The 11,288-nt window shown below is 42.0% G+C and overlaps 1 protein-coding gene across 1 annotated transcript in view; it reads right to left on the reverse strand.

Annotated features, from left to right (window-relative positions):
* Positions 1-7,193, reverse strand: part of STON1 (stonin 1) — a 48,011-nt gene extending 40,818 nt beyond the window's left edge. The window contains exon 1 of the mRNA XM_069493935.1: positions 7,158-7,193. The gene's annotated coding sequence lies outside the window, so the exon portion shown is untranslated. The remainder of the gene's footprint in view (positions 1-7,157) is intronic.
* Between the last annotated feature and the right edge of the window lie 4,095 nt (positions 7,194-11,288).

Below are 11,288 nucleotides of genomic sequence, written 5' to 3' on the forward strand. Positions count from 1 at the left end.
CATTAAATTTAAAAAATAAACCAATGAATGCGTTGAACAGTAGACTAAATACAGGTGATGAAAAATTAATAAATTGGAAGATAAAACTGAAAAAAATCACCCATAATGCAGTTAAGATAAAGAGATATGATATGAAAGAGAACTCTCTTAAGACATGGAAGATACAGAAGCTAAAATGAGAGAGTTCAACATTTGCCCAATGGGTGTTCCAAATGGAGAGACTATAGAGTGTGAGAGACTGAATATGAAGACAGGGGCTTTTGTCTCTTACGTTCATTCCTGTATCTCTAGCACCTAAAAGTATTCCTGACACATAGTCAATGGTGAACAATTATTTTAAAATAAATTTGTAGAGAAAACAACTGAGAAACCTTTAGATATGAAAAGAGACATGAATCTTCAGATTAAATGAGTACACTGAGGTCAAAGTAGGATATATAAAAACGGGCTATACCTGGACACAGGTATATAATGACAAGGCAGAATATGAAAGCAAAAAAAACCTAGAAAATCTCCAAAAGAAAAAAATAAATTGCCTAAAAAAGAATGACAGACCAAAAAGAGATTTCTCATGAGGAACAACTGAGGCTAAATAACAGTGGAAAACTATCTTATAAAATGCTGAGGGAAAATATCTACTTAGAAGTCTTTAACTTGCTAAAATATCTTCCAAGAGTAACATGAAATACAGACATTTTCAAAACAAAACAAAACATACTCACAAGACTGAGAGTATTACAACCCCAGATCTTTACTGGAAAAATTATCAGTATAAAGAAAATGAACACAGAGACAAGAAGCAATGTTGAGACAAGAAATTGGAAAAGCTAAATAAATTTTAACTGAAAAAAAATAAAGAAAAGTAGAAATAACAGCAGTAATGACTAGTTAGTGGGGAGGAGGTTGGAGGACTGTATACATGTTGAACTAAACCACTGGACCACAATAACCAGGGAATGGGAGAAAGGGCAGATTAGATTTAAAGTCATCTAAAGCCACTGCACTGTTTAGAGGAAAACAGAGAAAAACTGATTAGCTTAGTTAAATGAAATGTACATGCTAAAAATTTGAAGATAATTATTAAAGAATACAAACAGAATTTATATCTTTTAAAACAGTTGACAGAAAAAAGTAGGAATATATAAAACCTGTTCAATTCAAAGGAAAATAGGAAAAGAGGGAAAAAAAGAAGCAACAAAAAAATAGTAAAAAGGAAATAAAAATGAGCATGGCAGAAATAGATCATATATATATATGTGTGTGTGTGTATATATACATATATATAATTACAAAGAATATAAAAGTTAAAACAACAAATTTTCAGGTTACAAAAAAAATCAATCTATATATAAATGATGTTCCTAAGATACACATTTAAAGCCACCACACCAGGCTAATTTCTACTATTTTTAGTAGAGACAGGGTCTCGCTCTTGCTGAGGCTGGTCTCAAAATCCAAACCTCAAGCAATCCTCCTGCCTCGGCCTCCCAGAGTGCTAGGATTACAGGCATGAGCCATCACGCCTGGACTCCTAGAAAGTCCTTAATTTAATAAAGAATATCTACCAAAACCTTAAGGAAACTTCATGCTTAATGGAGAAACTTCAAGAGTACATATTAAAGACAGTAAGAAGACTTGGTACCAACATTATCAAAAGGAAAAAAAGAAAGTAAGAAGACAAGGGTGCCCTCCACTATGGTTCCAATTGAACATTGTCCCAGAGAGTCTACCCAATGCAATAAGACAAGAAAAAAGATACTGGAATCATAAGGAAGGAATGGAAAAGAAAAGGCAAATTATTGTTGTTTTGTGATTGTCTATATAGAAAATCCAAGAACATCTACATACACACTATTAGAACTAAAAAAATAAGCCAGCTGGGATGCTGAGTAAAAGAACAAAATTAAAAAATGAAGAATGTTTCTATGGGCCAGCAAATAAATTAGAAAACATAATGAAACAAAGGTTATTTATTAATAAAATATCAACAAAATCTATAGAAAGTAAATACAGCAAAAGTTGTACAAGACATGTATCGGGAAATCACCAGTCATCATTCACCTGAATAAAAGGAGAAGATGGGAAGATCCAATATTGTAAAGATGTTAATATTAACTGAATGCATTTTCTAAAAGAATCTCAACAAGATTTTGCATGTGTGTGCAACTAGAAAAACTAATATTTATATCAACTAGTAATATCCAAGAAGGCTAAGAACTTCTCAGATAATATAAAAGTAATCACAATAGCAATTATTGTGTACTTCTTTATATGGCAGGCACCATTCTAACATTTTTCATGTATTATCTCGTCATAATATCCTTGCAGTGGATACTGTTATTATTTCTACTTCATACGTGAGGAGACTAAGAGAAGGGGGGTAACTTGTCCAAGGTTACACAGCTAGGCAATCACAAACGCTCACTGACTGCTAGGTAGGATGAAATTTTCTAAGTCCTCACCTAGATATACCTGTACAACATTTTAGAGAAAATCCCAAAAGCTACCAGGGAGAAGACAGATTACTTTATAATGAAGTGACAATTTGTTGTCATCAGACTTCTTAGTAGTAGCAATACATGCAAGAAGACAATGGTGCACTATCTTTTGAGTACCAAGAGAAAATAATTTTGAGTCTAGAATTCTACAATCAGCCCAATTCTCATGTGTAAGAGCAAAAAAAAAGACATTTTCAGGAATACAAATACTTTAGAATTCACTCAAGACCTTTTATGAAAGAGCTTCTAAATTTGCATTGACATGAAGAAAAATGAACACAGGGCCAGGTACGGAGTGTAATCCTAGCACTCTGGGAAGCGGAGGTGGGAGGATTACTTGAGGTCTGGAGTTTGAGGTTACAGTGAGCTATGATGGCTCCACTGCACTCTACCCAGGGCGACAGAGCAAGACTCTGTCTAAAAAAAGAAAAAAAGAAAAGAAAAGAAAAGAAAGAGAAAAATGAACCCAGAATAAGTGGTGTTAGAAGTAGCAGCCCCCAAAATGCACTGAATAAATAAAACAATATAAAATAGCAAGGAAATTGGGAGCCAAGGAAAAGTATAAATAGGAAATGTAAGATGTATGTTATTAGTTGGGGAAAAGAGAGACCATAAAATCTTATACATTTGCTAGAAATGGACCACTAAATTGGCTCTGAGCTACCTTTGGCCAAATGAGAAATGGAAAACATCACTTAAAGGGTTCACAGCATCCGTAAGACACAGCAGACAGGTTGCTCACAAGGACTATTCCTGCCACTGAGACCAGAAAGAAGTTTCTCATAATGGTTAATGGACACAAGATCTGGGACATTGCTCAGAGTGTGCTAATTTGGGAAAGAGATCCTTGACCCTTATCTTACAACTTTTCTTCAACAAAGAGAAGATTATCACTTACCATCATCATCCTTCCAGAAATTTCTTCCTTAGGAATAGAAGAGAGAAAGCCTTCTTCTTAAGGCATGTTATTTGATTGATCAGGTGCTTTAAGAAAGCTGATCCTCCTGGGGATCTGTAGGTATATTCCACAAAGAGGATGGGTACAGTGACCCCCTCTGGGACCTGGTTGCCTATGAAGGCACATGGTGTTACCGGCACTTGTGGGCATTTGTTCCCAGAGCTACCCCCAGAACCACTCACACTGAATATTTCCATTTCCACTAAATCAGTCAAACTTGCCAATACATGAGATCACCCACATAGCCAAACTTTCAAAAAGTAGTTTATTATTGTGTTTTCACAGTAATAAACATCCAGAAACAATGAGCTTTTCTTTTTCTCTTTCTCGTTCCATGGTAAATCCTCAGCCTACCCTGACATTCTGTGTAACACCCAGGTAAATGGGAGCTTGGGTGCTTTCCCCAGGTCTTTCCACCCATCGCACTCACCTGATGCTGCAAAGAACAATGAAAGCCCATGACTGGCAGAGCTATGAAGACATAATTGGTCTGATTTAGTTTCAAAACCTTGCCTTGTACTGGGACTGCTCCAGAATCCCCTGGGGCTCCTGTAACTCCAGGCTGGCTGGGGAAGCGTCCATGGAGTTCTGGGTTGTTCCTGTGGGTAGGGCTGGCTCCCGGGGTGGGGGGGGGGGGGCGGGGGGGAGCGGATGAGCTACCTCTGACTATGTCTGGAGCAATTCTCAAGGACTTCTAGAAAGAAGTAACAGCGGAAGATGAGAGAGAAGGGAGGCAGAGGCATTTTACAATTAATCAAAATATGAGTTCTTATTAAAGCATGAAATATTTTCCCTTTCCTTTTCTATCTACTTTTTCCTTATAATTAAAATAATAATAATACATGTGCAGGGCAATGGTAGGCAGTAGTGATTGAGATGCACAGATTTTAGCCACTGACCCGAAATCAAGACTTGATGCTAGCACCTAGAGGCTGTGTGGCCTTGGACAAGTTACCCCTCTGATTCTAGTTTCTGAATCTCCATCATAAAAATAACAGTAGTACTTACCTCAAAGTGTTTTAAAATAAAATACCATATGTAAATACTTAGTTCTCAATAAATGTTAGCCATTATTATTGTAAAAAGTTGAAAAATACAGGCAAGCACAAAGAAAATAAAAAGTGCCTATAATCCCACCATCCATTTCAATGCATATAATTCCAATGTTTTCTGGATGTATTTTCAAAGAGTGAAATTACAGTGCTTTTTATTTTATAAGTTGCTTTTTAAATTTAACTCCATACCCCAAGCCTGTCCTATGTAATTCAGCATTCTTGGACAATATGATTTTTAAAAGCCACATGGTATCCTCGTTTGGGTTATTTTACTTCTTAACCACCCCAACCTTCCTTCCTCTCCACCGGTCCCACATTTCATGTATTTCTAACTCATCTGACCTGTCCAGATGATAACTGGCTGCTTTCTATTGGTTGTTTGGGGGATGCAGACTTCATCTCACCATCCAGACCACCTTCTTAGATCAAGGACTCTCTGTGGTCTTCCTTACATCCCCAGCAGCCTACCTTAGGGCTGCTGAGCAAACCCTGGGGACAGGTAGCAAGATTAACAGTTTATAAAGATTCCATGAGATGCTGCAAAAGCTAAACAAGGCAGAAAGGCAGTTTTTCTCCACATAATATAAGGTTGACTTCCAGCATATTAAATACACTATTAAAATTGCTCAGGAAGAGGAAGAGACTAAAGATTTTTATCTGAGCACAGTACATTGTTTTTCTAAGCAACAGGGTCAAACAAGTTCAAAACTTAAGGGCTTTCTTTTTGGATGGAAGTCACACCACTTCCTTATCAATGATGCTTTGAGATTACAGTAAAACCTTACTGATTCGAGCTAACAGGGAACTGTCAAATTGAAGCAACAGAGAGTGAATTACATCCTTTTAAAAATAAACTCTTTTTTCTCAATGAAATTCATTTAACAAAAAATATTTATTTCCAAATAGCTTGACCTGTTTTGATGGGCTGTTTAGAATCTGATCTACTACATTTGTTACAACCACATTTATTGTTTGTGTGGAAGCGGGAATGGCTAAAGTTCTTGAGAAGTGTGTTCTCCTTAAAAACAGCAAAGGTTCCACACCTCCCTGCAATCCTGCTCACACAGCCTACTCCTTGGTAAAGCTTTTCCTTCCCAGGTCACATGGAAGTAAACCCTGGCTCAGGCTGCTCCCCCTGCGCCGGTTTTGAGTGAGTGGGCAGAGGCTTGCAATATCAACCCAGATAATCCCTAAAAAAAAAAACTCCAGACTCCAGACTTGATCTGTCCAGACCCATCTGAGAATTAATAAACTCCCTCCAGCACCCAGAGAACCAAGCCCGTCATGGAAACACTGATTCAACCATAATAAGAACTGACATAAAAACCACACAAATGAACCAAACATTTCTTCCACCCAATCAAGAGTGCAGTTGAAGCAATAGCCTCAGGATGAAAATAAGTGGAGCTGTTTTCTCTTTGTGGTCCAGCTCATTTTAGCCTCTGTTTTCACAACTCCCTTTTATGAGAGAGAAAGTGGGAGTGGGGGAGTTGGGAGGAAGACGGAGAGCTGGCAGGAGGGGAGAGAAATGCAGAGGGGGGGATGCCAGGCTGGGAACGCCAACAAACGCTGGGGTTCACATCAGGCAAATTAAAACTTCTAGCCTGGAAGAGGCTGTAATAGTCTGTTTGGGGTAGCCTGAAAACAAGCTACACTGATCTTCTGTCTCCCACTAAAACCTTCGAGTGTGGACAGAAGTCTTTCCTTGCCAAAGATCAGGTTCTGAACAGTATTTTTAGCAAGCATTCTTTTTCTCCCTCTCTTTTTATAAAAATTATCTTTTTTCCTGTTTCTATCTTTCAGAATTAGAAAGGCTAATAACTACAAGACGTATCATTATTGGAAGAAAGCACAGTTAGAGAGCTCAAAATAAAAAAAATGCCAAACCAATAGAAATAGTAAAATCCTAAAGAGGAATATATTTCAATTTTCCCTCGCATCCACACGGTTCAGTTCGTCGGGCCAAGGGACCCAACACTAAATTCCAGGAATGTCATTCTTGCAGGAAATATCTGGGCAAGTGTGGCGGCCCCTGCGGCTGTGGCCCCTCGGCCCGACTTCTCGCCTTGTAGGGCAGGAGGGGACACCGGGCTGCAGACCTCAGCTGCGTCCGAGCCTGGGGGACACGCGTCTCTCAGGGAGGAGGGAGGGAAAGGAGGGAGCAGCGCGAATAACAGGATCCAGAAAGAAAGAAAGTGAGAGTCCCGGGTGGGGGGATCCAGAGCCCCCGAGGCAGGGATGAGCGACACAGGCTGGTGACCCAGGTCCGAAAGGTAGGGGCACCGCGCGCGGGTTTGTGCGAGCCCCCGGGCCCCACTCATGGAACTGAGTCTGGATTCTTTGCTTTGCTGAGTTTTCTTTCTCTTCAGAGTCGGACCTAGGTCACAGCAGCAGCCTCAGAGCAGAGGTGAGGAGAGGAAGCCCGCGCGGGGCCCACCCCCTAGCGGGCCCGGAGCACCTCTGGGGGCAGCAAGGGCGGGCGTGGGGGAGAAGGGGGCGTCCGGCGGGCCCAGGTGATGCCCGAGTCCCGGGGCGCCCGCGCTCCTGGCTCGGAAACTTTCCCAGAGAACTGGGGGAGGCCCCACCCTGGAGAGGGGGTCCCCATGCCTCCCCGCCTCTGTCCCCTGGGGCTGGTTGGTCACTCACGGTCAGCGCGGCTGGGGCTCCGAATCTGGCTGCCGCCATCCACACCGGGGGGAGGAGGAGGAGGAGGCGGCGGCGAAGCGGGAGGAGAAGGGGAGGAGGGGGAGGGCCGGGTGCCGACCCGAGGGGAGGGGCGGGGAGGGGGCGGCCACGCACAGTGACTCCTCCCGTTCCAGCCCCGCCCCCCTCCCCGGGGCGTCCCTTCTCTCCTCATTCCTTCTTTCCCACCACGACTCCCCCAAAGTTCTTCTGGTGTCCGATTCTCCATTCTCTTCCCTCTGGCGCATCTTCTGTCCCCAAGTCTTCAGCCCCCCAAGAGAAGGAAGAAACTCCCTCCTGCAAAAGGTGGGGGGGCGGGGTGAGTATATGAGTTACTCCCTTGGAACAAATGGCTTGGACCCTTGGCAGGTCTTAAGCCACCTGGCGCCCCTAGGACCTTGTCCTCACCTCTGGGTGGGGGGTGATGGATGATGGAGGGGCTTTGTGGTGGTGCTTTCCAAGTTGATTTATCGAGTATGTTTTTCCTCTTGTGATTAGAAGAACTAAAAAATTATTTTTGACGCCTCTATTGAGTACCTCTTCTTTTCCCTTCAGAAGGGACCAGCCCTCTTGGCAGGGTAAGATGAAAGGTAAAGGTGAAACCCCACCTCCAAGTGAGTATTTACAGATGCTTCTTGTGTGCCGCCTGCAGAGTGCAGAAGAGAGGGAGAAGGGGAGTTGACTTGTCCTCCTAGCAGAGGTTATGGGACGGCCTGTAGTCCCTAATCCACTGTGGACAAGTCACTTTCATCTCAGCCTCCTCCTCAATGGGGCCTCACCGGGAGCCAGTCAGAATAAAAGGAGAAGGTGCCTCCCCGCCCCCTTTTTACCCTGGAGGGACACCAAAACCCGGATAAGAAATTTGAGCTGGGTTTGAACAAGCTCAGAGGGAAGAGAAGAGGGCATTCCAGGCCTGGGGAATGGTGCTTTGGAGGCTGGCAAGACTGGAAGGCTTGGGGATTGGGGGGAATGTTTGGATGGGAAGGTGGAGCTGGGCATGAAGCAGAAAACAGGAAATCCACCAAAGTTTTTAAACCAAGGACTATTTTGATCCAAGTGGTGTCATATTCGCTTTTGTGTTCCCAGAGCCTGATATATGGTAGGCACCCAGTAAGTCTTTGTGGATTCAAAATGGCAATTGAGAAATATTAGTTTAATGGTCTGCAAGATGGACTGCCTGGGAAGAAAGGGATTGCACCCAAGGAGAGGAGTTGGGAGGCCCTGGTGAGCATCTCTACTTGAAGTGCCGTGCCTGATGGGGGAAAGGAAATGAGGGAATTCGGATTGGACGTGTTCTTTCATTTGAGTACCAATGTGATTCTCTTAAATGCGCTTTTAATGTAGTCCAGGTTTTGACCTAAGGTTCCCTGGTGGAATGGAACGGACATTCAGTACCCTATTCAACCACCAATTCAACCACCAGCAGTGTTAAGAACCTGCCCAGGGGGCATTCAGGAAGGAGACTGACCTTCAGAGAGGGAAGGGGAGTGCTTGAAGTCACACAGCTGGGACCTATTTAGGATACTTTTATTCTCAGATGAAATGTCTTAATTGTGTTTACGCTTAAGACATTCTAAACAAAAAAAGGCACCAGGTCCTCCTCATTTCCCTATTTCCTCCTGCTACCTTCCTAGTGTTGGCCTAGGGTTGATGAGGGACTAGTGAGAGCTTCCAAATAGGAACTTAACTGGTAACTTTTCAAAGATTCTTCTGTGGAACCAGGCCTTACCTGGCCCCTAAGGCAGCCTTCTGGTAAAAAGCTGAGAGAAGGGAGCAAGAAGGACAAAGGAAGTGGGAAGTGGAGGAAGGAATGAAAAAGAGAGGTGGCAACTCTTTGTTGTCCCTGTGCCTTGACCCCAGGCATTTTGGGGTTCTCAAATCAAGTCCCCAGATTGAACCTCTTGTGTCCTGTGTCCAGCCCACCCTTCGCCAGCAGGCCTTCCAAAGAGGCCAGCCCATCTCGGAAAATGCCACAGCTAACTGGAAACAACATATAGGAAACAACACATTTGACAAACAGTAATTATCATTAATTTAAATAGAGTTCTGAGTGCACCTTTTAAATTCTGTCATCTTTGAAATAAGCAGTATGTATTTATTAATGGCTAGCCAACCTGGCAGAAGAAATCTCTTTTGGAAACTTTGACACTTCTGTAAAACAAATAGGCCCATAATTTTCTAAGGACTAAATACAGTTGATTGAAAACATTTTGTCTTTTGCAAAGGACAAGCCCTGCCCCTTCTGTGTGACTCAGTGTTGCCCCAACGATTGCCACTTTCATGAATGCAGATTTCTCTCTCCTAACTCCACCACATATTTTCAAAGGACCCTTTCTGGCAGTGTTCCTTTGTATCAAAATCTGGTGGTAAACAGCTTAGCCTGGCCTCAATAGCTAAGCCACCACAGCCGTTCATCACAGCTGTGACCTCATTTTACTCTAGTTCCTGTTCTTTTTCTTGCTCTACAATAAGTAGACCCTCCGACTATGTCATTCTCCTTTTTATTAACAGATTTCCCTTTTCTGGCAGCCTTTTCATGGAAACATTCAGAACTTCCACACTGTTTAATAAGAGGTCCCCAAAGTGTTTAGATATGACCTAAGTAGATTAACTTGGAATTCCTCAAAACTCATGTCAGCTGAAGCTGTCAGGATCAATTAATATAAATTCAAGGGGAGGGACAAGCCGAGTCCTAAATGCTTGATAAGAAGATTCCTCTCTAAAAACTTTGCAATAGTAAATCTCTATTTAGTATTATATTACAACACTCATTCAAAGTAGAGTAAGGGCTTTTTGGAAAATCATATTCAAAAAAATATTACCCAGTGGATGGCTTCAACAATAGTTAACATGAAACAGGAAAAATGAAAAATCACCATTTTAGGTGCAGGATGCGTTCTGCCCTGATGTTTGATGAACACACTGTTGCTAAATGATTTTTTCTATAAGAAAACCTAAATACTCTTTGGATGGAAATTTCCAGAGATAACTAAAAAGCCCACTTCTTTACTGAGAATGCCAATTGAAATCAATGATATGTAGGGGCATGATCACTTAATCAGTTCAAAATAGCCCAAGATTGGCTGTCCTTTGTCCTGAAGATGGGACACTTCTAGGTGTGGCTTTAGCCACACTGACCATTGCTACAGTTGGCCAGTCTCTTGGCCTGATCCCTAAAATCTATCCAACTATCATTTGTTGAACACCACATACGAGACATTCTGCTAGGCACTGTGGGGAGTAAGTATAAGGCCTGGTTCAGGAAGATGGCATGCATGAAAATAACTACATGAGATGTGTTGACAGTTGAACACAACATAAGAGGTATCCTAAAGAAATACAAGAAAGCTGAAGAAAGGGAGAATATTTTTCAGCATCTGAGCAAGATGTATGCGAATGACACTTTGTTCTTTGTTAAACTGAACTGCTATTTCTATTCTTGGGTCCACAGGATGTCATCAGCTACTCTCTGGTGTTCAGAGCAGTGGAGTGGAGTACGCATAAAGCCCCTGGTAAAACACATACAAAGGTTCTAAATGGAGAGAGACCTTCTGAAGCCCCCACACCAGCAAACAGCCTCCAACATGTTTCCACCTACCAGTCAATTTTTCTAATCCTCTCCTTATGAAAAAAGTTATTCTAATGCTCTCTAACCTTTTTTTTCCCCAAAGATTTGGAAGAGCTATAATGGGTTTGCCTGCTCCAATGCTTTGATTGCCAGTTAATTTCCTTATTTGGAGCTAATTACTAAACTGCTTTAAAGTTTAAGACAAACAGGCAACCACTTACTGACAAACTTTCCACTTATCACCACGGTGTATGAGGACATGGCTCTCAGCCGAGAACAGAAGCTTCCTCTTCTATCATAAAACAAACTATTCCCTTGTCAGTATGGCTCTGCCAGATGTTTTCTTAGCCATCATCAACCAACTATGTTGCTATCTTCATATGTTAAAGTTATATAGGAGTTTGAAGCCTTTTAAGACTGGGAGCAACCTCCAAGGTCAATGCTGCATAAAACAAAACTATAAACTGCACATTTTTTCTCTCTGAGGATTTTTACTTTAATTCATAATCATTTGGAGGGAGCCCTTG

This window comes from Eulemur rufifrons, chromosome 19, assembly GCF_041146395.1.
Source record: "Eulemur rufifrons isolate Redbay chromosome 19, OSU_ERuf_1, whole genome shotgun sequence".
Taxonomy (NCBI): Eukaryota; Metazoa; Chordata; class Mammalia; order Primates; family Lemuridae; genus Eulemur; species Eulemur rufifrons.